The following is a 24,005-nucleotide window of genomic DNA, read 5'->3' on the forward strand; positions in this document are numbered from 1 at the left end:
CAATTCCAGTCTACCTCCTGAAATCGGTTTCCTGCAATTCTGCCCCACTTTCAAGTCCTCTTGGCAGCCTTACTTCAATATAGTTTTGGACGATAGCTGTCATTTATAACTCTGCAGGTTTGTGAATTACAGTGCCCCTGAGATCCTTTCTTCAACTCGCTTTCTTGTGAGCTGGCTGCAACACCGCAGGATTGCTTCAGGCCCTAGGGCGGTTCCAGCACGGCACGCTGAGCCTTTGGTTAATTCCTCTTCCTGGTGGGAAATGAGAGTTAAATTTGCCCGTCCAGACACCTCCAGCTAGTCTCTCATTGCTGCTCCCTATTCCTGTTCATCTTACGCAGAAATTTCAAACTGGGCCAAACAGGAGTTTAAAGGCACTGACTCTCCAAGTGGGGAGAGTGTTAGTAAAGCGTGTGGAATGTTGCATCCGAGTACCAGGGGACGAAAACTGAGACACATATGAACACGTTTCGCAATCACACGGTGGATCATACTCTGGGTACCACATGCATGTTGTAGCTGAAGGAAGAATCCCTTAAACCTGGAGAGTTGAGACCCATGGAATGGGTACCATGCATTATGACTTCAAAGGGTCTGCATTTGCTCACCGAACCTCACCAATCCTATCACTGCTGTGTTTATGCCGCTGTACACACGCTTGATTCTCTTTCGGAGACATATAAATCCATAGGTTTTAAGATTCTTACTAGTCAGGTATATTCTTAGGAGTTTAATATGGGGTGTTGAGTCCACTTCGTTGAGCAAGGAGTAGCTCTTGTCTATTACATATTTGACTTATGGAACGGTATCTGTGCTAATTTCAATCTCTGGTTTTATGCAGCACCCCAACTCACCTTTCCCCTTAAGCAAGCATTAGTTGATTTTCTACATTTGAGACCCTGTTCTGTTTTGTAATTCAGTTCCTGCGTAGCCAAGTTTACATTCCATGTAGTAGTGATATCTTATGATGTTTTTTTTTCTGTGTGACTTATTTCACTTAGAATCATCGTACCTGAATCCACTCATTATGCTGCTATGGGCCTGATGACATAGATTTCATTGCTGAGTGATATTGCATTGTACGTAAGTACCACAACTTCTTTATCCATTTTTCGCTTTCTGTGATATTGAACTTGTACCGTAAACGAGGTTCTTGTAAACAGAGCCGTCCCAAACTTTGGGGTGGCTGTGTCTTTTTGATTTTAATTTCCCTAAACTATAGGACCATAAATGGAAGTTCCCTAGGCTCTGTTGCTTTGTTTTTTGGATGTTTCAGGAAACACCATACACTTCTCAAGAGTGGCTGTTAGCAATTTACATCCCGCCCATCAGCATAACAAGGCTCCCAGTTCTCCATGGCCTGTCCTGCCTTTCTGGATTTTACACTTTTTTCAGATGGCCCTTTTGACCTGGGGGCAGTGAGACTTCATTGCAGTGCAGATTTCCTTTGCAAGCTTGTTTGGTTGGCCAAAAAGGACGTATGAGTTTTTTCCTGAATATATTCAGGAAAAAACGCATACGCCCTTTCGGCCAAGTGCATCATTGTGGACGTTCTGCCTCTTTTCCTATGCTTTATATGCAATTCCTGTCTACCTCCTGAAATCGGTTTCCTGCAATTCTGCCCCGCTTTCAAGTCCTCTTGGCAGCCTTACTTCAATATATTTTTGGACGATAGCTGTCATTTATAACTCTGCAGGTTTGTGAATTACAGTGCCCCTGAGCTCCTTTCTTCAAATCGCTTTCCTGTGAGCTGGCCGCAACACCGCAGGATTGCTTCAGGACCTAGTGTAGTTCTGGCACGGCACGCTGAGCCATTGGTTAATTACTCTTCCTAGTGGGAAATGAGAGTTAAATTTGCCCGTCTATACACCTCCAGCTAGTCTCTCATTGGTTCTCCCTATTCCTGTTCATTTTCCGCAGAAATTGCAAACTGGGCCAAACAGGAGGTTAAAGGCACTCACTCTCCAAGTGGAGAGAGTGTTAGTAAAGCGTCTGGAATGTTGCACCCGAGTCCCAGGGGACGAAAACTGAGACACATTTGAACACGTTTCCCGATCACACGATGGATCATACTCTGGGTTCCACATGCATGTTTTAGCTGAAGGAAGAATCCCTTAAACCTGGAGAGTTGAGACCCATGGAATGGGTACCATGCAATATGACTTCAAATGGTCTGCATTTGCTCACCGAACCTCACCAATCCTATTACTGCTGCGCTTATGCCGCTGTACACACGCTTGATTCTGTTTTGGAGACATATAAATCCATAGGTTTTAAGATTCTTACTAGTCAGGTATATTCTTAGGCGTTCAATATGGGGTGTTGAGTCCACTTCATTGAGCAAGGAGTAGCTCTTGTCTACTACATATTTGGCTTATGGAACGGTATCTGTGCTAATTTCAATCTCTGGTTTTATGCAGTGCCCCAGCTCACCTTTCTCCTTAAGCAAGCATAAGTTGGTTTTCTAAATTTGAGACCGTGTTCTGTTTTGTAATTCAGTTCCTGTGTAGCCAAGTTTACATTCCGTGTATTAGTGATATCTTATGATGTTTCTTTTTCTGTGTGACTTATTTCACTTAGAATCATCGTACCTGAATCCACTCATTATGCTGCTACGGGCCTGATTACATAGATTTCATTGCTGAGTGATATTGCATTGTACGTAAGTACCACAACTTCTTTATCCATTTTTCGCTTTCTGTGATATTGAACTTGTACCGTAAATGAGGTTCTTGTAAACAGAGCCGTCCCAAACTTTGGGGTGGCTGTGTCTTTTTGATTTTATTTTCCGTAAGCTATAGGACCATAAGTGGAAGTGCCCTAGGCTCTGTTGCTTTGTTTTTTAGATGTTTCAGGAAACACCATACACTTCTCCAGAGTGGCTGTTGGCCATTTACATCCCGCCCATCAGCATAACAAGGCTCCCAGTACTCCATGGCCTGTCCTGCCTTTCTGGATTTTACACTTTTTTCAGATGGCCCTTTTGACTGGGGGGCAGTGAGACTTCATTGTAGTGCAGATTTCCTTTGCAAGCTTGCTTGGTTGGCCAAAAAGGGCGTATGCGTTTTTTCCTGAATATATTCAGGAAAAAACACATACGCACTTTTTGGCCAAGTGCATCATTGTGGACGTTCTGCCTCTTTTCCTATGCTTTACATGCAATTGCCGTCTACCTCCTGAAATCACTTTCCTGCAATTCTGCCCCGCTTTCAAGTCCTCTTGGCAGCCTTACTTCAATATATTTTTGGACGATAGCTGTCATTTATAACTCTGCAGGTTTGTGAATTACAGTGCCCCTGAGCTCCTTTCTTCAACTCGCTTTCTTGTGAGCTGGCCGCAACACCGCAGGATTGCTTCAGGCCCTAGTGTGGTTCTGGCATGGCAAGCTGAACCTTTGGTTAATTCCTCTTCCTGGTGGGAAATGAGAGTTAAATTTGCCCGTCCAGACACCTCCAGCTAGTCTCTCATTGGTTCTTCCTGCTCCTGTTCATCTTACGCAGAAATTGCAAACTGGGCCAAACAGGAGGTTAAAGGCCCTGACTCTACAAGTGGAGAGAGAGTTAGTACTGCGTCTGGAATGTTGCACCCGAGTACCAGGGGACAGAACCTGAGACACATTTGAACACGTTTCCCGATCACACGGTGGATCATACTCTGGGTTCCACATGCATGTTTTAGCTGAAGGAAGAATCCCTTAAACCTGGAGAGTTGAGACCCATGGAATGGGTACCATGCAATATGACTTCAAAGTGTCTGAATTTGCTCACCGAACCTCACCAATCCTATCACTGCTGTGTTTATGCCGCTGTACACACGCTTGATTCTCTTTCGGAGACATATCAATCCATAGGTTTTAAGATTCTTACTAGTCAGGTATATTCTTAGGCGTTTAATATGGGGTGTTGAGTCCACTTCGTTGAGCAAGGAGTAGCTCTTGTCTATTACATATTTGGCTTTTGGAACGGTATCTGTGCAAATTTCAATCTCTGGTTTTATGCAGCACCCCAACTCACCTTTCCCCTTAAGCAAGCATAAGTTGGTTTTCTACATTTGAGACCCTGTTCTGTTTTGTAATTCAGTTCCTGTGTAGCCAAGTTTACATTCCGTGTATTAGTGATATCTTATGATGTTTCTTTTTCTGTGTGACTTATTTCACTTAGAATCATCGTACCTGAATCCACTCATTATGCTGCTACGGGCCTGATGACATACATTTCATTGCTGAGTGATATTGCATTGTACGTAAGTACCACTACTTATTTATCCATTTTTCCCTTGCTGTGATATTGAACTTGTACTGTAAACGAGGTTCTTGTAAAAAAAGCCATCCCAAATATTGGGGTGGCTGTGTCTTTTTGATTTTAATTTCCCTAAGCTATAGGACCATAAGTGGAAGTGCCCTAGGCTCTGTTGCTTTGTTTTTTAGATGTTTCAGGAAACACCATACACTTCTCCAGAGTGGCTGTTGGCAATTTACATCACGCCCACCAGCATAACAAGGCTCCCAGTTCTCCATGGCCTGTCCTGCCTTCCTGGACTTTACACTTTTTGCAGATGGCCCTTTTGACTGGGGGGCAGTGAGACTTCATTGTAGTGCAGATTTCCTTTGCAAGCTTGCTTTGTTGGCCAAAAAGGGCGTATGCGTTTTTTCCTGAACATATTCAGGAAAAAACGCATACGCCCTTTTTGGCCAAGTGCATCATTGTGGACGTCTGCCTCTTTTCCTATGCTTTAAATGCAATTCCAGTCTACCTCCTGAAATCGGTTTCCTACAATTCTGCCCTGCTTTCAACTCCTCTTGGTAGCCTTACTTCAATATATTTTTGGACGATAGCTGTCATTTATAACACTGCAGGTTTTTGAATTACAGTACCCCTCAGCTCCTTTCTTCAACTCGCTTTCTTGTGAGCTGGCCGCAACACCGCAGGATTGCTTCAGGCCGTAGTGTGGTTCTGGCACGGCACGCTGAGCCTTTGGTTAATTCCTCTTCCTGGTGCGAAATGAGAGTTAAATTTGCCCGTCCAGACACCTCCAGCTAGTCTCTCATTGGTTCTCCCTATTCCTGTTCATCTTCCACAGAAATTGCAAACTGGGCCAAAATGGAGGTTAAGGGCACTGACTCTCCAAGTGGGGAGAGTGTTAGTAAAGCGTCTGGAATGTTGCACCCGAGTACCAGGGGACGAAAACTGAGACACATTTGAACACGTTTCCAAATCACACGGTGGATCATACTCTGGGTTCCACATGCATGTTTTAGCTGAAGGAAGAATCCCTTAAACCTGGAGAGTTGAGACCCATGGAATGGGTACCATGCAATATGACTTCAAAGGGTCTGCATTTGCTCACCGAACCTCACCAATCCTATCCCTGCTGCGTTTTTGCCGCTTTACACACGCTTGATTCTCTTTCGGAGACATATAAATCCATAAGTTTTAAGATTCTTACTAGTCAGGTATATTCTTAGGCGTTTAATATGGGATGTTTAGTCCACTTCGTTGAGCAAGGAGTAGCTCTTGTCTATTACATATTTGGTTTATGGAACGGTATCTGTGCTAATTTCAATCTCTGGTTTTATGCAGCACCCCAACTCACCTTTCCCCTTAAGCAAGCATAAGTTGGTTTTCTACATTTGAGACCCTGTTCTGTTTTGTAATTCAGTTCCTGTGTAGCCAAGTTTACATTCCGTGTATTAGTGATATCTTATGATGTTTCTTTTTCTGTGTGACTTATTTCACTTAGAATCATCGTACCTGAATCCACTCATTATGCTGCTACGGGCCTGATGACATAGATTTCATTGCTGAGTGATATTGCATTGTACGTAAGTACCACAACTTCTTTGTCCATTTTTCGCTTTCTGTGATATTGAACTTGTACCGTAAACGAGGTTCTTGTAAACAGAGCCATCCCAAACTTTGTGGTGGCTGTCTTTTTGATTTTAATTTCCCTATGCTATAGGACCATAAGTGGAACTGCCCTAGGCTCTCTTGCTTTGTTTTTTGGATGTTTCAGGAAACACCATACACTTCTCCAGAGTGGCTGTTAGCAATTTACATCCCGCCCATCAGCATAACAAGGCTCCCAGTTCTCCATGGCCTGTCCTGCCTTTCTGGATTTTACACTTTTTTCAGGTGGCCCTTTTGACCTGGGGGCAGTGAGACTTCATTGCAGTGCAGATTTCCTTTGCAAGCTTGTTTGGTTGGCCAAAAAGGACGTATGAGTTTTTTCCTGAATATATTCAGTAAAAAACGCATACGCCCTTTTGGGCCAAGTGCATCATTGTGGACGTTCTGCCTCTTTTCCTATGCTTTAAATGCAATTCCTGTCTACCTCCTGAAATCGGTTTCCTGCAATTCTGCCCCACTTTCAAGTCCTCTTGGCAGCCTTACTTCAATATATTTTTGGACGATAGCTGTCATTTATAACTCTGCAGGTTTGTGAATTACAGTGCACCTGAGCTCCTTTCTTCAACTCGCTTTCTTGTGAGCTGGCCGCAACACCGCAGGATTGCTTCAGGCCCTAGTGCGGTTCCCGCACGTCACGCTGAGCCTTTGGTTAATTCCTCTTCCTGGTGGGAAATGAGAGTTAAATTTGCCCGTCCAGACACCTCCAGCTAGTCTCTCATTGGTTCTCCCTATTCCTGTTCATTTTCCGCAGAAATTGCAAACTGGGCCAAACAGGAGGTTAATCTCACTGACTCTCCAAGTGGGGAGAGTATTAGTAAAGCGTCTGGAATATTGCATCCGACTAGCAGGGGACAAAAACTGAGACACATTTGAACACGTTTCCCGATCACACGGTGGATCATACTCTGGGTTCCACATGCCTGTTTTAGCTGAAGGAAGAATCCCTTAAACCTGGAGAGTTGAGACCCATGGAATGGGCACCATGCAATATGACTTCAAAGGGTCTGCATTTGCTCACCGAACCTCACCAATCCTATCACTGCTGCGTTTATGCCGCTGTACACACGCTTGATTCTCTTTCGGAGACATATAAATCCATAGGTTTTAAGATTGTTACTAGTCAGGTATATTTTTAGGCGTTTAATATGGCGTCCTGAGTCCACTTCGTTGAGCAAGGAGTAGCTCTTGTCTATTACATATTTGGCTTATGGAACGGTATCTGTGTTAATTTCAATCTCTGGTTTTATGCAGCACACCAACTCACCTTTCCCCTTAAGCAAGCATAAGTTGGTTTTCTACATTTGAGACCCTGTTCTGTTTTGTAATTCAGTTCCTGTGTAGCCAAGTTTACATTCCATATAGTAGTGATATCTTATGATGTTTCTTTTTCTGTGTGACTTATTTCACTTAGAATCATCGTACCTGAATCCACTCATTATGCTGCTACGGGCCTGATGACATAGATTTCATTGCTGAGTGATATTGCATTGTACGTAAGTACCAGAACTTCTTTATCCATTTTTCACTTTCTGTGATATTGAACTTGTACCGTAAACGAGGTTCTTCTAAACAGAGCCGTCCCAAACTTTGGGGTGGCTGTGTCTTTTTGATTTTAATTTCCCTAAGCTATAGGACCATAAGTGGAAGTGCCCTAGGCTCTGTTGCTTTGTTCCTTAGATGTTTCAGGAAACACCATACACTTCTCCAGAGTGGCTGTTGGCCATTTTCATCCCGCCCATCAGCATAACAAGGCTCCCAGTTCTCCATGGCCTGTCCTGACTTTCTGGATTTTACAGTTTTTTCAGATGGCACTTTTGACAGGGGGGAAGTGAGACTTCATTGTAGTGCAGATTTCCTTTGCAAGCTTGCTTGGTTGGCCAAAAAGGGCGTATGCGTTCTTTCCTGAATATATTCAGGAAAAAAGGCATATGCCCTTTTTGGCCAAGTGCATCATTGTGGACGTTCTGCCTCTTTTCCTATGCTTTACATGCAATTCCAGTCTACCTCCTGAAATCGGTTTCCTGCAATTCTGCCCCACTTTCAAGTCCTCTTGGCAGCCTTACTTCAATATAGTTTTGGACGATAGCTGTCATTTATAACTCTGCAGGTTTGTGAATTACAGTGCCCCTGAGATCCTTTCTTCAACTCGCTTTCTTGTGAGCTGGCTGCAACACCGCAGGATTGCTTCAGGCCCTAGGGCGGTTCCAGCACGGCACGCTGAGCCTTTGGTTAATTCCTCTTCCTGGTGGGAAATGAGAGTTAAATTTGCCCGTCCAGACACCTCCAGCTAGTCTCTCATTGCTGCTCCCTATTCCTGTTCATCTTACGCAGAAATTTCAAACTGGGCCAAACAGGAGTTTAAAGGCACTGACTCTCCAAGTGGGGAGAGTGTTAGTAAAGCGTGTGGAATGTTGCATCCGAGTACCAGGGGACGAAAACTGAGACACATATGAACACGTTTCGCAATCACACGGTGGATCATACTCTGGGTACCACATGCATGTTGTAGCTGAAGGAAGAATCCCTTAAACCTGGAGAGTTGAGACCCATGGAATGGGTACCATGCATTATGACTTCAAAGGGTCTGCATTTGCTCACCGAACCTCACCAATCCAATCACTGCTGTGTTTATGCCGCTGTACACACGCTTGATTCTCTTTCGGAGACATATAAATCCATAGGTTTTAAGATTCTTACTAGTCAGGTATATTCTTAGGAGTTTAATATGGGGTGTTGAGTCCACTTCGTTGAGCAAGGAGTAGCTCTTGTCTATTACATATTTGACTTATGGAACGGTATCTGTGCAAATTTCAATCTCTGGTTTTATGCAGCACCCCAACTCACCTTTCCCCTTAAGCAAGCATTAGTTGATTTTCTACATTTGAGACCCTGTTCTGTTTTGTAATTCAGTTCCTGCGTAGCCAAGTTTACATTCCATGTAGTAGTGATATCTTATGATGTTTCTTTTTCTGTGTGACTTATTTCACTTAGAATCATCGTACCTGAATCCACTCATTATGCTGCTATGGGCCTGATGACATAGATTTCATTGCTGAGTGATATTGCATTGTACGTAAGTACCACAACTTCTTTATCCATTTTTCGCTTTCTGTGATATTGAACTTGTACCGTAAACGAGGTTCTTGTAAACAGAGCCGTCCCAAACTTTGGGGTGGCTGTGTCTTTTTGATTTTAATTTCCCTAAACTATAGGACCATAAATGGAAGTTCCCTAGGCTCTGTTGCTTTGTTTTTTGGATGTTTCAGGAAACACCATACACTTCTCAAGAGTGGCTGTTAGCAATTTACATCCCGCCCATCAGCATAACAAGGCTCCCAGTTCTCCATGGCCTGTCCTGCCTTTCTGGATTTTACACTTTTTTCAGATGGCCCTTTTGACCTGGGGGCAGTGAGACTTCATTGCAGTGCAGATTTCCTTTGCAAGCTTGTTTGGTTGGCCAAAAAGGACGTATGCGTTTTTTCCTGAATATATTCAGGAAAAAACGCATACGCCCTTTCGGCCAAGTGCATCATTGTGGACGTTCTGCCTCTTTTCCTATGCTTTATATGCAATTCCTGTCTACCTCCTGAAATCGGTTTCCTGCAATTCTGCCCCGCTTTCAAGTCCTCTTGGCAGCCTTACTTCAATATATTTTTGGACGATAGCTGTCATTTATAACTCTGCAGGTTTGTGAATTACAGTGCCCCTGAGCTCCTTTCTTCAAATCGCTTTCCTGTGAGCTGGCCGCAACACCGCAGGATTGCTTCAGGACCTAGTGTAGTTCTGGCACGGCACGCTGAGCCATTGGTTAATTACTCTTCCTAGTGGGAAATGAGAGTTAAATTTGCCCGTCTATACACCTCCAGCTAGTCTCTCATTGGTTCTCCCTATTCCTGTTCATTTTCCGCAGAAATTGCAAACTGGGCCAAACAGGAGGTTAAAGGCACTCACTCTCCAAGTGGAGAGAGTGTTAGTAAAGCGTCTGGAATGTTGCACCCGAGTCCCAGGGGACGAAAACTGAGACACATTTGAACACGTTTCCCGATCACACGATGGATCATACTCTGGGTTCCACATGCATGTTTTAGCTGAAGGAAGAATCCCTTAAACCTGGAGAGTTGAGACCCATGGAATGGGTACCATGCAATATGACTTCAAATGGTCTGCATTTGCTCACCGAACCTCACCAATCCTATTACTGCTGCGCTTATGCCGCTGTACACACGCTTGATTCTGTTTTGGAGACATATAAATCCATAGGTTTTAAGATTCTTACTAGTCAGGTATATTCTTAGGCGTTCAATATGGGGTGTTGAGTCCACTTCATTGAGCAAGGAGTAGCTCTTGTCTACTACATATTTGGCTTATGGAACGGTATCTGTGCTAATTTCAATCTCTGGTTTTATGCAGTGCCCCAGCTCACCTTTCTCCTTAAGCAAGCATAAGTTGGTTTTCTAAATTTGAGACCGTGTTCTGTTTTGTAATTCAGTTCCTGTGTAGCCAAGTTTACATTCCGTGTATTAGTGATATCTTATGATGTTTCTTTTTCTGTGTGACTTATTTCACTTAGAATCATCGTACCTGAATCCACTCATTATGCTGCTACGGGCCTGATTACATAGATTTCATTGCTGAGTGATATTGCATTGTACGTAAGTACCACAACTTCTTTATCCATTTTTCGCTTTCTGTGATATTGAACTTGTACCGTAAATGAGGTTCTTGTAAACAGAGCCGTCCCAAACTTTGGGGTGGCTGTGTCTTTTTGATTTTATTTTCCGTAAGCTATAGGACCATAAGTGGAAGTGCCCTAGGCTCTGTTGCTTTGTTTTTTAGATGTTTCAGGAAACACCATACACTTCTCCAGAGTGGCTGTTGGCCATTTACATCCCGCCCATCAGCATAACAAGGCTCCCAGTACTCCATGGCCTGTCCTGCCTTTCTGGATTTTACACTTTTTTCAGATGGCCCTTTTGACTGGGGGGCAGTGAGACTTCATTGTAGTGCAGATTTCCTTTGCAAGCTTGCTTGGTTGGCCAAAAAGGGCGTATGCGTTTTTTCCTGAATATATTCAGGAAAAAACACATACGCACTTTTTGGCCAAGTGCATCATTGTGGACGTTCTGCCTCTTTTCCTATGCTTTACATGCAATTGCCGTCTACCTCCTGAAATCACTTTCCTGCAATTCTGCCCCGCTTTCAAGTCCTCTTGGCAGCCTTACTTCAATATATTTTTGGACGATAGCTGTCATTTATAACTCTGCAGGTTTGTGAATTACAGTGCCCCTGAGCTCCTTTCTTCAACTCGCTTTCTTGTGAGCTGGCCGCAACACCGCAGGATTGCTTCAGGCCCTAGTGTGGTTCTGGCATGGCAAGCTGAACCTTTGGTTAATTCCTCTTCCTGGTGGGAAATGAGAGTTAAATTTGCCCGTCCAGACACCTCCAGCTAGTCTCTCATTGGTTCTTCCTGCTCCTGTTCATCTTACGCAGAAATTGCAAACTGGGCCAAACAGGAGGTTAAAGGCCCTGACTCTACAAGTGGAGAGAGAGTTAGTACTGCGTCTGGAATGTTGCACCCGAGTACCAGGGGACAGAACCTGAGACACATTTGAACACGTTTCCCGATCACACGGTGGATCATACTCTGGGTTCCACATGCATGTTTTAGCTGAAGGAAGAATCCCTTAAACCTGGAGAGTTGAGACCCATGGAATGGGTACCATGCAATATGACTTCAAAGTGTCTGAATTTGCTCACCGAACCTCACCAATCCTATCACTGCTGTGTTTATGCCGCTGTACACACGCTTGATTCTCTTTCGGAGACATATCAATCCATAGGTTTTAAGATTCTTACTAGTCAGGTATATTCTTAGGCGTTTAATATGGGGTGTTGAGTCCACTTCGTTGAGCAAGGAGTAGCTCTTGTCTATTACATATTTGGCTTTTGGAACGGTATCTGTGCAAATTTCAATCTCTGGTTTTATGCAGCACCCCAACTCACCTTTCCCCTTAAGCAAGCATAAGTTGGTTTTCTACATTTGAGACCCTGTTCTGTTTTGTAATTCAGTTCCTGTGTAGCCAAGTTTACATTCCGTGTATTAGTGATATCTTATGATGTTTCTTTTTCTGTGTGACTTATTTCACTTAGAATCATCGTACCTGAATCCACTCATTATGCTGCTACGGGCCTGATGACATACATTTCATTGCTGAGTGATATTGCATTGTACGTAAGTACCACTACTTATTTATCCATTTTTCCCTTGCTGTGATATTGAACTTGTACTGTAAACGAGGTTCTTGTAAAAAAAGCCATCCCAAATATTGGGGTGGCTGTGTCTTTTTGATTTTAATTTCCCTAAGCTATAGGACCATAAGTGGAAGTGCCCTAGGCTCTGTTGCTTTGTTTTTTAGATGTTTCAGGAAACACCATACACTTCTCCAGAGTGGCTGTTGGCAATTTACATCACGCCCACCAGCATAACAAGGCTCCCAGTTCTCCATGGCCTGTCCTGCCTTCCTGGACTTTACACTTTTTGCAGATGGCCCTTTTGACTGGGGGGCAGTGAGACTTCATTGTAGTGCAGATTTCCTTTGCAAGCTTGCTTTGTTGGCCAAAAAGGGCGTATGCGTTTTTTCCTGAACATATTCAGGAAAAAACGCATACGCCCTTTTTGGCCAAGTGCATCATTGTGGACGTCTGCCTCTTTTCCTATGCTTTAAATGCAATTCCAGTCTACCTCCTGAAATCGGTTTCCTACAATTCTGCCCTGCTTTCAACTCCTCTTGGTAGCCTTACTTCAATATATTTTTGGACGATAGCTGTCATTTATAACACTGCAGGTTTTTGAATTACAGTACCCCTCAGCTCCTTTCTTCAACTCGCTTTCTTGTGAGCTGGCCGCAACACCGCAGGATTGCTTCAGGCCGTAGTGTGGTTCTGGCACGGCACGCTGAGCCTTTGGTTAATTCCTCTTCCTGGTGCGAAATGAGAGTTAAATTTGCCCGTCCAGACACCTCCAGCTAGTCTCTCATTGGTTCTCCCTATTCCTGTTCATCTTCCACAGAAATTGCAAACTGGGCCAAAATGGAGGTTAAGGGCACTGACTCTCCAAGTGGGGAGAGTGTTAGTAAAGCGTCTGGAATGTTGCACCCGAGTACCAGGGGACGAAAACTGAGACACATTTGAACACGTTTCCAAATCACACGGTGGATCATACTCTGGGTTCCACATGCATGTTTTAGCTGAAGGAAGAATCCCTTAAACCTGGAGAGTTGAGACCCATGGAATGGGTACCATGCAATATGACTTCAAAGGGTCTGCATTTGCTCACCGAACCTCACCAATCCTATCCCTGCTGCGTTTTTGCCGCTTTACACACGCTTGATTCTCTTTCGGAGACATATAAATCCATAAGTTTTAAGATTCTTACTAGTCAGGTATATTCTTAGGCGTTTAATATGGGATGTTTAGTCCACTTCGTTGAGCAAGGAGTAGCTCTTGTCTATTACATATTTGGTTTATGGAACGGTATCTGTGCTAATTTCAATCTCTGGTTTTATGCAGCACCCCAACTCACCTTTCCCCTTAAGCAAGCATAAGTTGGTTTTCTACATTTGAGACCCTGTTCTGTTTTGTAATTCAGTTCCTGTGTAGCCAAGTTTACATTCCGTGTATTAGTGATATCTTATGATGTTTCTTTTTCTGTGTGACTTATTTCACTTAGAATCATCGTACCTGAATCCACTCATTATGCTACTACGGGCCTGATGACATAGATTTCATTGCTGAGTGATATTGCATTGTACGTAAGTACCACAACTTCTTTGTCCATTTTTCGCTTTCTGTGATATTGAACTTGTACCGTAAACGAGGTTCTTGTAAACAGAGCCATCCCAAACTTTGTGGTGGCTGTCTTTTTGATTTTAATTTCCCTATGCTATAGGACCATAAGTGGAACTGCCCTAGGCTCTCTTGCTTTGTTTTTTGGATGTTTCAGGAAACACCATACACTTCTCCAGAGTGGCTGTTAGCAATTTACATCCCGCCCATCAGCATAACAAGGCTCCCAGTTCTCCATGGCCTGTCCTGCCTTTCTGGATTTTACACTTTTTTCAGATGGCCCTTTTGACCTGGGGGCAGTGAGACTTCATTGCAGTGCAGATTTCCTTTGCAAGCTTGTTTGGTTGGCCAAAAAGGACGTATGAGTTTTTTCCTGAATATATTCAGTAAAAAACGCATACGCCCTTTTGGGCCAAGTGCATCATTGTGGACGTTCTGCCTCTTTTCCTATGCTTTAAATGCAATTCCTGTCTACCTCCTGAAATCGGTTTCCTGCAATTCTGCCCCACTTTCAAGTCCTCTTGGCAGCCTTACTTCAATATATTTTTGGACGATAGCTGTCATTTATAACTCTGCAGGTTTGTGAATTACAGTGCACCTGAGCTCCTTTCTTCAAATCGCTTTCTTGTGAGCTGGCCGCAACACCGCAGGATTGCTTCAGGCCCTAGTGTAGTTCCGGCACGGCACGCTGAGCCATTGTTTAATTCCTCTTCCTAGTGGGAAATGAGAGTTAAATTTGCCCGTCTATACACCTCCAGCTAGTCTCTCATTGGTTCTCCCTATTCCTGTTCATTTTCCGCAGAAATTGCAAACTGGGCCAAACAGGAGGTTAAAGGCACTCACTCTCCAAGTGGAGAGAGTGTTAGTAAAGCGTCTGGAATGTTGCACCCGAGTCCCAGGGGACGAAAACTGAGACACATTTGAACACGTTTCCCGATCACACGATGGATCATACTCTGGGTTCCACATGCATGTTTTAGCTGAAGGAAGAATCCCTTAAACCTGGAGAGTTGAGACCCATGGAATGGGTACCATGCAATATGACTTCAAATGGTCTGCATTTGCTCACCGAACCTCACCAATCCTATTACTGCTGCGCTTATGCCACTCTACACACGCTTGATTCTCTTTTGGAGACATATAAATCCATAAGTTTTAAGATTCTTACTAGTCAGGTATATTCTTAGGCGTTCAATATGGGGTGTTGAGTCCACTTCATTGAGCAAGGAGTAGCTCTTGTCTACTACATATTTGGCTTATGGAATGGTATCTGTGCTAATTTCAATCTTTGGTTTTATGCAGTGCCCCAGCTCACCTTTCTCCTTAAGCAAGCATAAGTTGGTTTTCAAAATTTGAGACCGTGTTCTGTTTTGTAATTCAGTTCCTGTGTAGCCAAGTTTACATTCCGTGTATTAGTGATATCTTATGATGTTTCTTTTTCTGTGTGACTTATTTCACTTAGAATCATCGTACCTGAATCCACTCATTATGCTGCTACGGGCCTGATGACATAGATTTCATTGCTGAGTGATATTGCATTGTACGTAAGTACCACAACTTCTTTATCCATTTTTCGCTTTCTGTGATATTGAACTTGTACCGTAAATGAGGTTCTTGTAAACAGAGCCGTCCCAAACTTTGGGGTGGCTGTGTCTTTTTGATTTTAATTTCCCTAAGCTATAGGACCATAAGTGGAAGTGCCCTAGGCTCTGTTGCTTTGTTTTTTAGATGTTTCAGGAAACACCACACACTTCTGCAGAGTGGCTGTTGGCAATTTACATCCCGCCCATCAGCATAACAAGGCTCCCAGTACTCCATGGCCTGTCCTGCCTTTCTGGATTTTACACTTTTTTCAGATGGCCCTTTTGACTGGGGGGCAGTGAGACTTCATTGTAGTGCAGATTTCCTTTGCAAGCTTGCTTGGTTGGCCAAAAAGGGCGTATGCGTTTTTTCCTGAATATATTCAGGAAAAAACACATACGCCCTTTTTGGCCAAGTGCATCATTGTGGACGTTCTGCCTCTTTTCCTATGCTTTACATGCAATTGCCGTCTACCTCCTGAAATCACTTTCCTGCAATTCTGCCCCACTTTCAAGTCCTCTTGGCAGCCTTACTTCAATATATTTTTGGACGATAGCTGTCATTTATAACTCTGCAGCTTTGTGAATTACAGTGCCCCTGAGCTCCTTTCTTCAACTCGCTTTCTTGTGAGCTGGCCGCAACACCGCAGGGCTGCTTCAGGCCCTAATGTGGTTCCGGCACGGCACGCTGTGCCTTTGGGTAATTCCTCTTCCTGGTGGGAAATGAGAGTTAAATTTGCCCGTCCAGACACCTCCAGCTAGTCTCTCATTGGTTCTCCCTATTCCTCTTCATCTTCCGCAGAAATTGCAAACTGGGCCAAACAGGAGGTTAAAGGCACTGACTCTCCAAGTGGGGAGAGTGTTAGTAAAGCGTCTGGGACGTTGCACCCTAGTACCAGTGGACGAAAACTGAGACACATTTGAACACGTTTCCCGATCACACGGTGGATCATACTCTGGGTTCCACATGCATGTTTTAGCTGAAGGAAGAATCCCTTAAACCTGGAAAGTTGAGACCCATGGAATGGGTACCATGCAATATGACTTCAAAGGGTCTGCATTTGCTCACCGAACTTCACCAATCTTATCACTGCTGCGTTTATGCCGCTGTCCACATGCTTGATTCATTTTCGGAGACATATCAATCCATAGGTTTTAAGATTCTTACTAGTCAGGTATATTCTTAGGCATTTAATACTGGGTGTTGTGTCCACTTCGTTGAGCAAGGAGTAGCTCTTGTCTGTTACATATTTGGCTTATGGAATGGTATCTGTGCTCATTTCAATCTCTGGTTTTATGCAGCGCCCCAACTCACCTTTCCCCTTAAGCAAGAATAAGTTGGTTTTCTACATTTGAGACCCTGTTCTGTTTTGGAATTCAGTTCCTGTGTAGCCAAGTTTACATTCCGTGTATTAGTGATATCTTATGATGTTTCTTTTTCTGTTTGACTTATTTCACTTAGAATCATCGTACCTGAATCCACTCATTATGCTGCTACGGGCCTGATGACATAGATTTCATTGCTGAGTGATATTGCGTTGTACGTAAGTACCACAACTTCTTTATGCATTTTTCGCTTTCTGCGATATTGAACTTGTACCGTAAACGAGGTTCTTGTAAACAGAGCCATCCCAAACTTTGAGGTGGCTGTGTCTTTTTCATTTTAATTTCCATAAGCTATAGGACCATAAGTGGAAGTGCCCTAGGCTCTGTTGCTTTGCTTTTTAGATGTTTCAGGAAACACCATACACTTCTCCAGAGTGGCTGTTGGCAATTTACATCCCGCCCATCAGCATAACAAGGCTCCCAGTTCTCCATGGCCTGTCCTGCCTTTCTGGATTTTCCACTTTTTTCACATGGCCCGTTTGACTGGGGGGCAGTGAGACTTCATTGCAGTGCAGATTTCCTTTGCAAGCTTGCTTGGTTGGCCAAAAAGGGCGTATGCGTTTTTTCCTGAACATATTCAGGAAAAAACGCATATGCCCTTTTTGGCCAAGTGCATCATTGTGGACGTTCTGCCTCTTTTCCTATGCTTTAAATGCAATTCCAGTCTACCTCCTGAAATCGGTTTCCTGCAATTCTGCCCTGCTTTCAAGTCCTCTTCGTAGCCTTACTTCAATATATTTTTGGACGATAGCTGTCATTTATAACACTGCAGGTTTTTGAATTACAGTACCCCTCAGCTCCTTTCTTCAACTCGCTTTCTTGTGAGCTGGCCGCAACACCGCAGGATTGCTTCAGGCCATAGTGTCTTTCCGGCACAGCACGCTGAGCCTTTGTTTGATTCCTCTTCCTGGTGGGAAATGAGAGTTAAATTTTCCGGTCCAGACACTTTCCAGCTAGTCTCTCATTGGTTCTCCCTATTTCTGTTCATCTTACGCAGAAATTACAAACTGGGCCAAACAGGAGGTTAAAGGCACTGACTCTCCAAGTGGGGAGAGTGTTAGTAAAGCGTCTGGAATGTTGCACTCAAGTACCAGGGGACGAAAACTGAGACACATTTGAACACATTTCCCGATCACACGGTGGATCATACTCTGGGTTCCACATGCATGTTTTAGCTGAAGGAAGAATCCCTTAAACCTGGATAGTTGAGACCCATGGAATGGGTACCATGCAATATGACTTCAAAGGGTCTGCATTTGCTCACCGAACCTCACCAGTCCTATCACTGCTGCATTTATGCCGCTCTACACACGCTTGATTCTCTTTCGGAGACATATCAATCCATAGGTTTTAAGATTCTTACTAGTCAGGTATATTCTTAGGCATTAAATATGGGGTGTTGAGTCCATTTCGTTGAGCAAGGAATAGCTCTTGTCTATTACATATTTGGCTTATGGAACGGTATCTGTTCTCATTTCAATCTCTGGTTTTATGCAGCGCCCCAACTCACCTTTCCCCTTAAGCAAGAATAAGTTGGTTTTCTAAATTTGAGACCCTCTTCTGTTTTGTAATTCAGTTCCTGTGTAGCCAAGTTTACATTCCGTGTATTAGTGATATCTAATGATGTTTCTTTTTCTGTTTGACTTATTTCACTTAGAATCATCATACCTGAATCCACTCATTATGCTGCTACGGGCCTGATGACATAGATTTCTTTGCTGAGTGATATTGCGTTGTACGTAAGTACCACAACTTCTTTATGCATTTTTTGCTTTCTGCGATATTGAACTTGTACCGTAAATGAGGTTCTTGTAAACAGAGCCATCCCAAACTTTGGGGTGTCTGTGTGTTTTTGATTTTAATTTCCCTAAGCTATAGGACCATATGTGGAAGTGCCCTAGGCTCTTTTGCTTTGTTTTTTAGATGTTTCACAAAACACCATACACTTCTCCAGGGTGGCTGTTGGCAACTTACATCCCGCCCATCAGCATAACAAGGCTCCCAGTTCTCCATGGCCTGTCCTGCCTTTCTGGATTTTACACTTTTTTCAGATGGCCCTTTTGACCTGGGGGAAGTGAGACTTCATTGCAGTGCAGATTTCCTTTGCAAGCTTGCTTGGTTGGCCAAAAAGGGCGTATGCGTTTTTTCCTGAATATGTTCAGGAAAAAACGCATACGCCCTTTTTGGCCAAGTGCATCATTGTGGACGTTCTGCCTCTTTTCCTATGCTTTAAATGCAATTCCTGTCTACCTCCTGAAATCGGTTTCCTGCAATTCTGCCCCGCTTTCAAGTCCTCTTGGCAGCCTTACTTCAATATATTTTTGGACGATAGCTGTCATTTATAACTCTGCAGGTCTGTGAATGACAGTGCCCCTGAGCTCCTTTCTTCAAATCGCTTTCTTGTGAGCCTGCCGCAACACCGCAGGATTGCTTCAGGCCCTAGTGTGGTTCCGGCACGGCACGCTGAGCCTTTGTTTAATTCATCTTCCTGGTGGAAAATGAGAGTTAAATTTGCCCGTCTAGACACCTCCAGCTAGTCTCTCATTGGTTCTTCCTTTTCCTGTTCATTTTCCGCAGAAATTGCAAACTGGGCCAAACAGGAGGTTAAAGGCACTCACTCTCCAAGTGGGGAGAGTGTTAGTAAAGCGTCTGGAATGTTGCAACCGAGTACCAGGGGACGAAAACTGAGACACATTTGAACACGTTTACCGATCACACGATGGATCATACTCTGTGTTCCACATGCATGTTTCAGCTGAAGGAAGAATCCCTTAAACATGGAGAGTTGAGACCCATGGACTGGATACCATGCAATATGACTTCAGATGGTCTGCATTTGCTCACCGAACCTCACCAATCCTATCACTGCTGCGCTTATGCCGCTGTACATACGCTTAATTCTCTTTCGGAGTACATATAAATCCATAGGTTTTAAGATTCTTACTAGTCAGGTATATTCTTAGGCGTTTAATATGGGGTGTTGAGTCCACTTCGTTGAGCAAGGAGTAGCTCTTGTCTATTACATATTTGGCTTATGGAACGGTATCTGTGCTAATTTCAATCTCTGGTTTTATGCAGCACCCCAACTCACCTTTCCCCTTAAGCAAGCATAAGTTGGTTTTCTACATTTGAGACCCTTTTCTGTTTTGTAATTCAGTGTCTGTGTAGCCAAGTTTACATTCCGTGTATTAGTGATATCTTATGATGTTTCTTTTTCTGTGTGACTTATTTCACTTAGAATCATCGTACCTGAATCCACTCATTATGCTGCTACGGGCCTGATGACATAGATTTCATTGCTGAGTGATATTGCATTGTACGTAAGTACCACAACTTCTTTATCCATTTTTCGCTTTCTGTGATATTGAACTTGTACCGTAAACGAGGTTCTTGTAAACAGAGCCATCCCAAACTTTGGGGTGGCTGTGTCTTTTTGATTTTAATTTCCCTAAGCTATAGGACCATAAGTGGAAGTGCCCTAGGCTCTGTTGCTTTGTTTTTTAGATGTTTCAGGAAACACCATACACTTCTCCAGAGAGGCTGTTGGCAATTTACATCCCGCCCATCAGCATATCAAGGCTCCCAGTTCTCCATGGCCTGTCCTGCCTTTCTGGATTTTACACTTTTTTCAGACGGCCCTTTTGAGCGGGGGGCAGTGAGACTTCATTGTAGTGCAGATTTCCTTTGCAAGCTTGCTTGGTTGGCCAAAAAGTGTGTATGCGTTTTTCCCTGAATATATTCAGGAAAACACGCATACGCCCTTTTTGGTCAAGTGCATCATTGAGGACGTTCTGCCTCTTTTCCTATGCTTTACATGCAATTCCAGTCTACCTCCTGAAATCGGTTTCCTGCAATTCTGCCCCGCTTTAAAGTCCTCTTGGCAGCCTTACTTCAATATATTTTTGGACGATAGCTGTCATTTATAACTCTGCAGATTTGTGAATGACAGTTCCCCTGAGCTCCTTTCTTCAACTCGCTTTCTTGTGAGCTGGCCGCAACACCGCAGGATTGCTTCAGGCCGTAGTGTGGTTCTGGCACGGCACGCTGAGCCTTTGGTTAATTCCTCTTCCTGGTGCGAAATGAGAGTTAAATTTGCCCGTCCAGACACCTCCAGCTAGTCTCTCATTGGTTCTCCCTATTCCTGTTCATCTTCCACAGAAATTGCAAACTGGGCCAAACTGGAGGTTAAGGGCACTGACTCTCCAAGTGGGGAGAGTGTTAGTAAAGCGTCTGGAATGTTGCACCCGAGTACCAGGGGACGAAAACTGAGACACATTTGAACACGTTTCCAAATCACACGGTGGATCATACTCCGGGTTCCACATGCATGTTTTAGCTGAAGGAAGAATCCCTTAAACCTGGAGAGTTGAGACCCATGGAATGGGTACCATGCAATATGACTTCAAAGGGTCTGCATTTGCTCACCGAACCTCACCAATCCTATCCCTGCTGCGTTTTTGCCGCTTTACACACGCTTGATTCTCTTTCGGAGACATATAAATCCATAAGTTTTAAGATTCTTACTAGTCAGGTATATTCTTAGGCGTTTAATATGGGATGTTTAGTCCACTTCGTTGAGCAAGGAGTAGCTCTTGTCTATTACGTATTTGGTTTATGGAACGGTATCTGTGCTAATTTCAATCTCTGGTTTTATGCAGCACCCCAACTCACCTTTCCCCTTAAGCAAGCATAAGTTGGTTTTCTACATTTGAGACCCTGTTCTGTTTTGTAATTCAGTTCCTGTGTAGCCAAGTTTACATTCCGTGTATTAGTGATATCTTATGATGTTTCTTTTTCTGTGTGACTTATTTCACTTAGAATCATCGTACCTGAATCCACTCATTATGCTACTACGGGCCTGATGACATAGATTTCATTGCTGAGTGATATTGCATTGTACGTAAGTACCACAACTTCTTTGTCCATTTTTCGCTTTCTGTGATATTGAACTTGTACCGTAAACGAGGTTCTTGTAAACAGAGCCATCCCAAACTTTGTGGTGGCTGTCTTTTTGATTTTAATTTCCCTATGCTATAGGACCATAAGTGGAACTGCCCTAGGCTCTCTTGCTTTGTTTTTTGGATGTTTCAGGAAACACCATACACTTCTCCAGAGTGGCTGTTAGCAATTTACATCCCGCCCATCAGCATAACAAGGCTCCCAGTTCTCCATGGCCTGTCCTGCCTTTCTGGATTTTACACTTTTTTCAGATGGCCCTTTTGACCTGGGGGCAGTGAGACTTCATTGCAGTGCAGATTTCCTTTGCAAGCTTGTTTGGTTGGCCAAAAAGGACGTATGAGTTTTTTCCTGAATATATTCAGGAAAAAACGCATACGCCCTTTTGGGCCAAGTGCATCATTGTGGACGTTCTGCCTCTTTTCCTATGCTTTAAATGCAATTTCTGTCTACCTCCTGAAATCGGTTTCCTGCAATTCTGCCCCACTTTCAAGTCCTCTTGGCAGCCTTACTTCAATATATTTTTGGACGATAGCTGTCATTTATAACTCTGCAGGTTTGTGAATTACAGTGCCCCTGAGCTCCTTTCTTCAAATCGCTTTCTTGTGAGCTGGCCGCAACACCGCAGGATTGCTTCAGGCCCTAGTGTAGTTCCGGCACGGCATGCTGAGCCATTGTTTAATTCCTCTTCCTAGTGGGAAATGAGAGTTAAATTTGCCCGTCTATACACCTCCAGCTAGTCTCTCATTGGTTCTCCCTATTCCTGTTCATTTTCCGCAGAAATTGCAAACTGGGCCAAACAGGAGGTTAAAGGCACTCACTCTCCAAGTGGAGAGAGTGTTAGTAAAGCGTCTGGAATGTTGCACCCGAGTCCCAGGGGACGAAAACTGAGACACATTTGAACACGTTTCCCGATCACACGGTGGATCATACTCTGGGTTCCACATGCATGTTTTAGCTGAAGGAAGAATCCCTTAAACCTGGAGAGTTGAGACCCATGGAATGGGTACCATGCAATATGACTTCAAATGGTCTGCATTTGCTCACCGAACCTCACCAATCCTATTACTGCTGCGCTTATGCCGCTCTACACACGCTTGATTCTCTTTTGGAGACATATAAATCCATAAGTTTTAAGATTCTTACTAGTCAGGTATATTCTTAGGCGTTCAATATGGGGTGTTGAGTCCACTTCATTGAGCAAGGAGTAGCTCTTGTCTACTACATATTTGGCTTATGGAACGGTATCTGTGCTAATTTCAATCTTTGGTTTTATGCAGTGCCCCAGCTCACCTTTCTCCTTAAGCAAGCATAAGTTGGTTTTCTAAATTTGAGACCGTGTTCTGTTTTGTAATTCAGTTCCTGTGTAGCCAAGTTTACATTCCGTGTATTAGTGATATCTTATGATGTTTCTTTTTCTGTGTGACTTATTTCACTTAGAATCATCGTACCTGAATCCACTCATTATGCTGCTACGGGCCTGATGACATAGATTTCATTGCTGAGTGATATTGCATTGTACGTAAGTACCACAACTTCTTTATCCATTTTTCGCTTTCTGTGATGTTGAACTTGTACCGTAAATGAGGTTCTTGTAAACAGAGCCGTCCCAAACTTTGGGGTGGCTGTGTCTTTTTGATTTTAATTTCCCTAAGCTATAGGACCATAAGTGGAAGTGCCCTAGGCTCTGTTGCTTTGTTTTTTAGATGTTTCAGGAAACACCATACACTTCTCCAGAGTGGCTGTTGGCAATTTACATCCCGCCCATCAGCATAACAAGGCTCCCAGTACTCCATGGCCTGTCCTGCCTTTCTGGATTTTACACTTTTTTCAGATGGCCCTTTTGACTGGGGGGCAGTGAGACTTCATTGTAGTGCAGACTTCCTTTGCAAGCTTGCTTGGTTGGCCAAAAAGGGCGTATGCGTTTTTTCCTGAATATATTCAGGAAAAAACACATACGCCCTTTTTGGCCAAGTGCATCATTGTGGACGTTCTGCCTCTTTTCCTATGCTTTACATGCAATTGCCGTCTACCTCCTGAAATCACTTTCCTGCAATTCTGCCCCGCTTTCAAGTCCTCTTGGCAGCCTTACTTCAATATATTTTTGGACGATAGCTGTCATTTATAACTCTGCAGCTTTGTGAATTACAGTGCCCCTGAGCTCCTTTCTTCAACTCGCTTTCTTGTGAGCTGGCCGCAACACCGCAGGGCTGCTTCAGGCCCTAATGTGGTTCCGGCACGGCACGCTGTGCCTTTGGGTAATTCCTCTTCCTGGTGGGAAATGAGAGTTAAATTTGCCCGTCCAGACACTTTCCAGCTAGTCTCTCATTGG

The 24,005-nt window shown here is 43.7% G+C and overlaps 1 long non-coding RNA gene across 5 annotated transcripts in view; it reads left to right on the forward strand.

The window, feature by feature from the left end:
- Window positions 1-24,005, forward strand: part of LOC125965249 (uncharacterized) — a 376,884-nt gene that overhangs the window by 322,149 nt on the left and 30,730 nt on the right. The gene's annotated exons all lie outside the window — the stretch shown is intronic.

The sequence above is a fragment of the Orcinus orca genome, chromosome 1 (genome assembly GCF_937001465.1).
Source record: "Orcinus orca chromosome 1, mOrcOrc1.1, whole genome shotgun sequence".
Lineage (NCBI taxonomy): Eukaryota > Metazoa > Chordata > Mammalia > Artiodactyla > Delphinidae > Orcinus > Orcinus orca.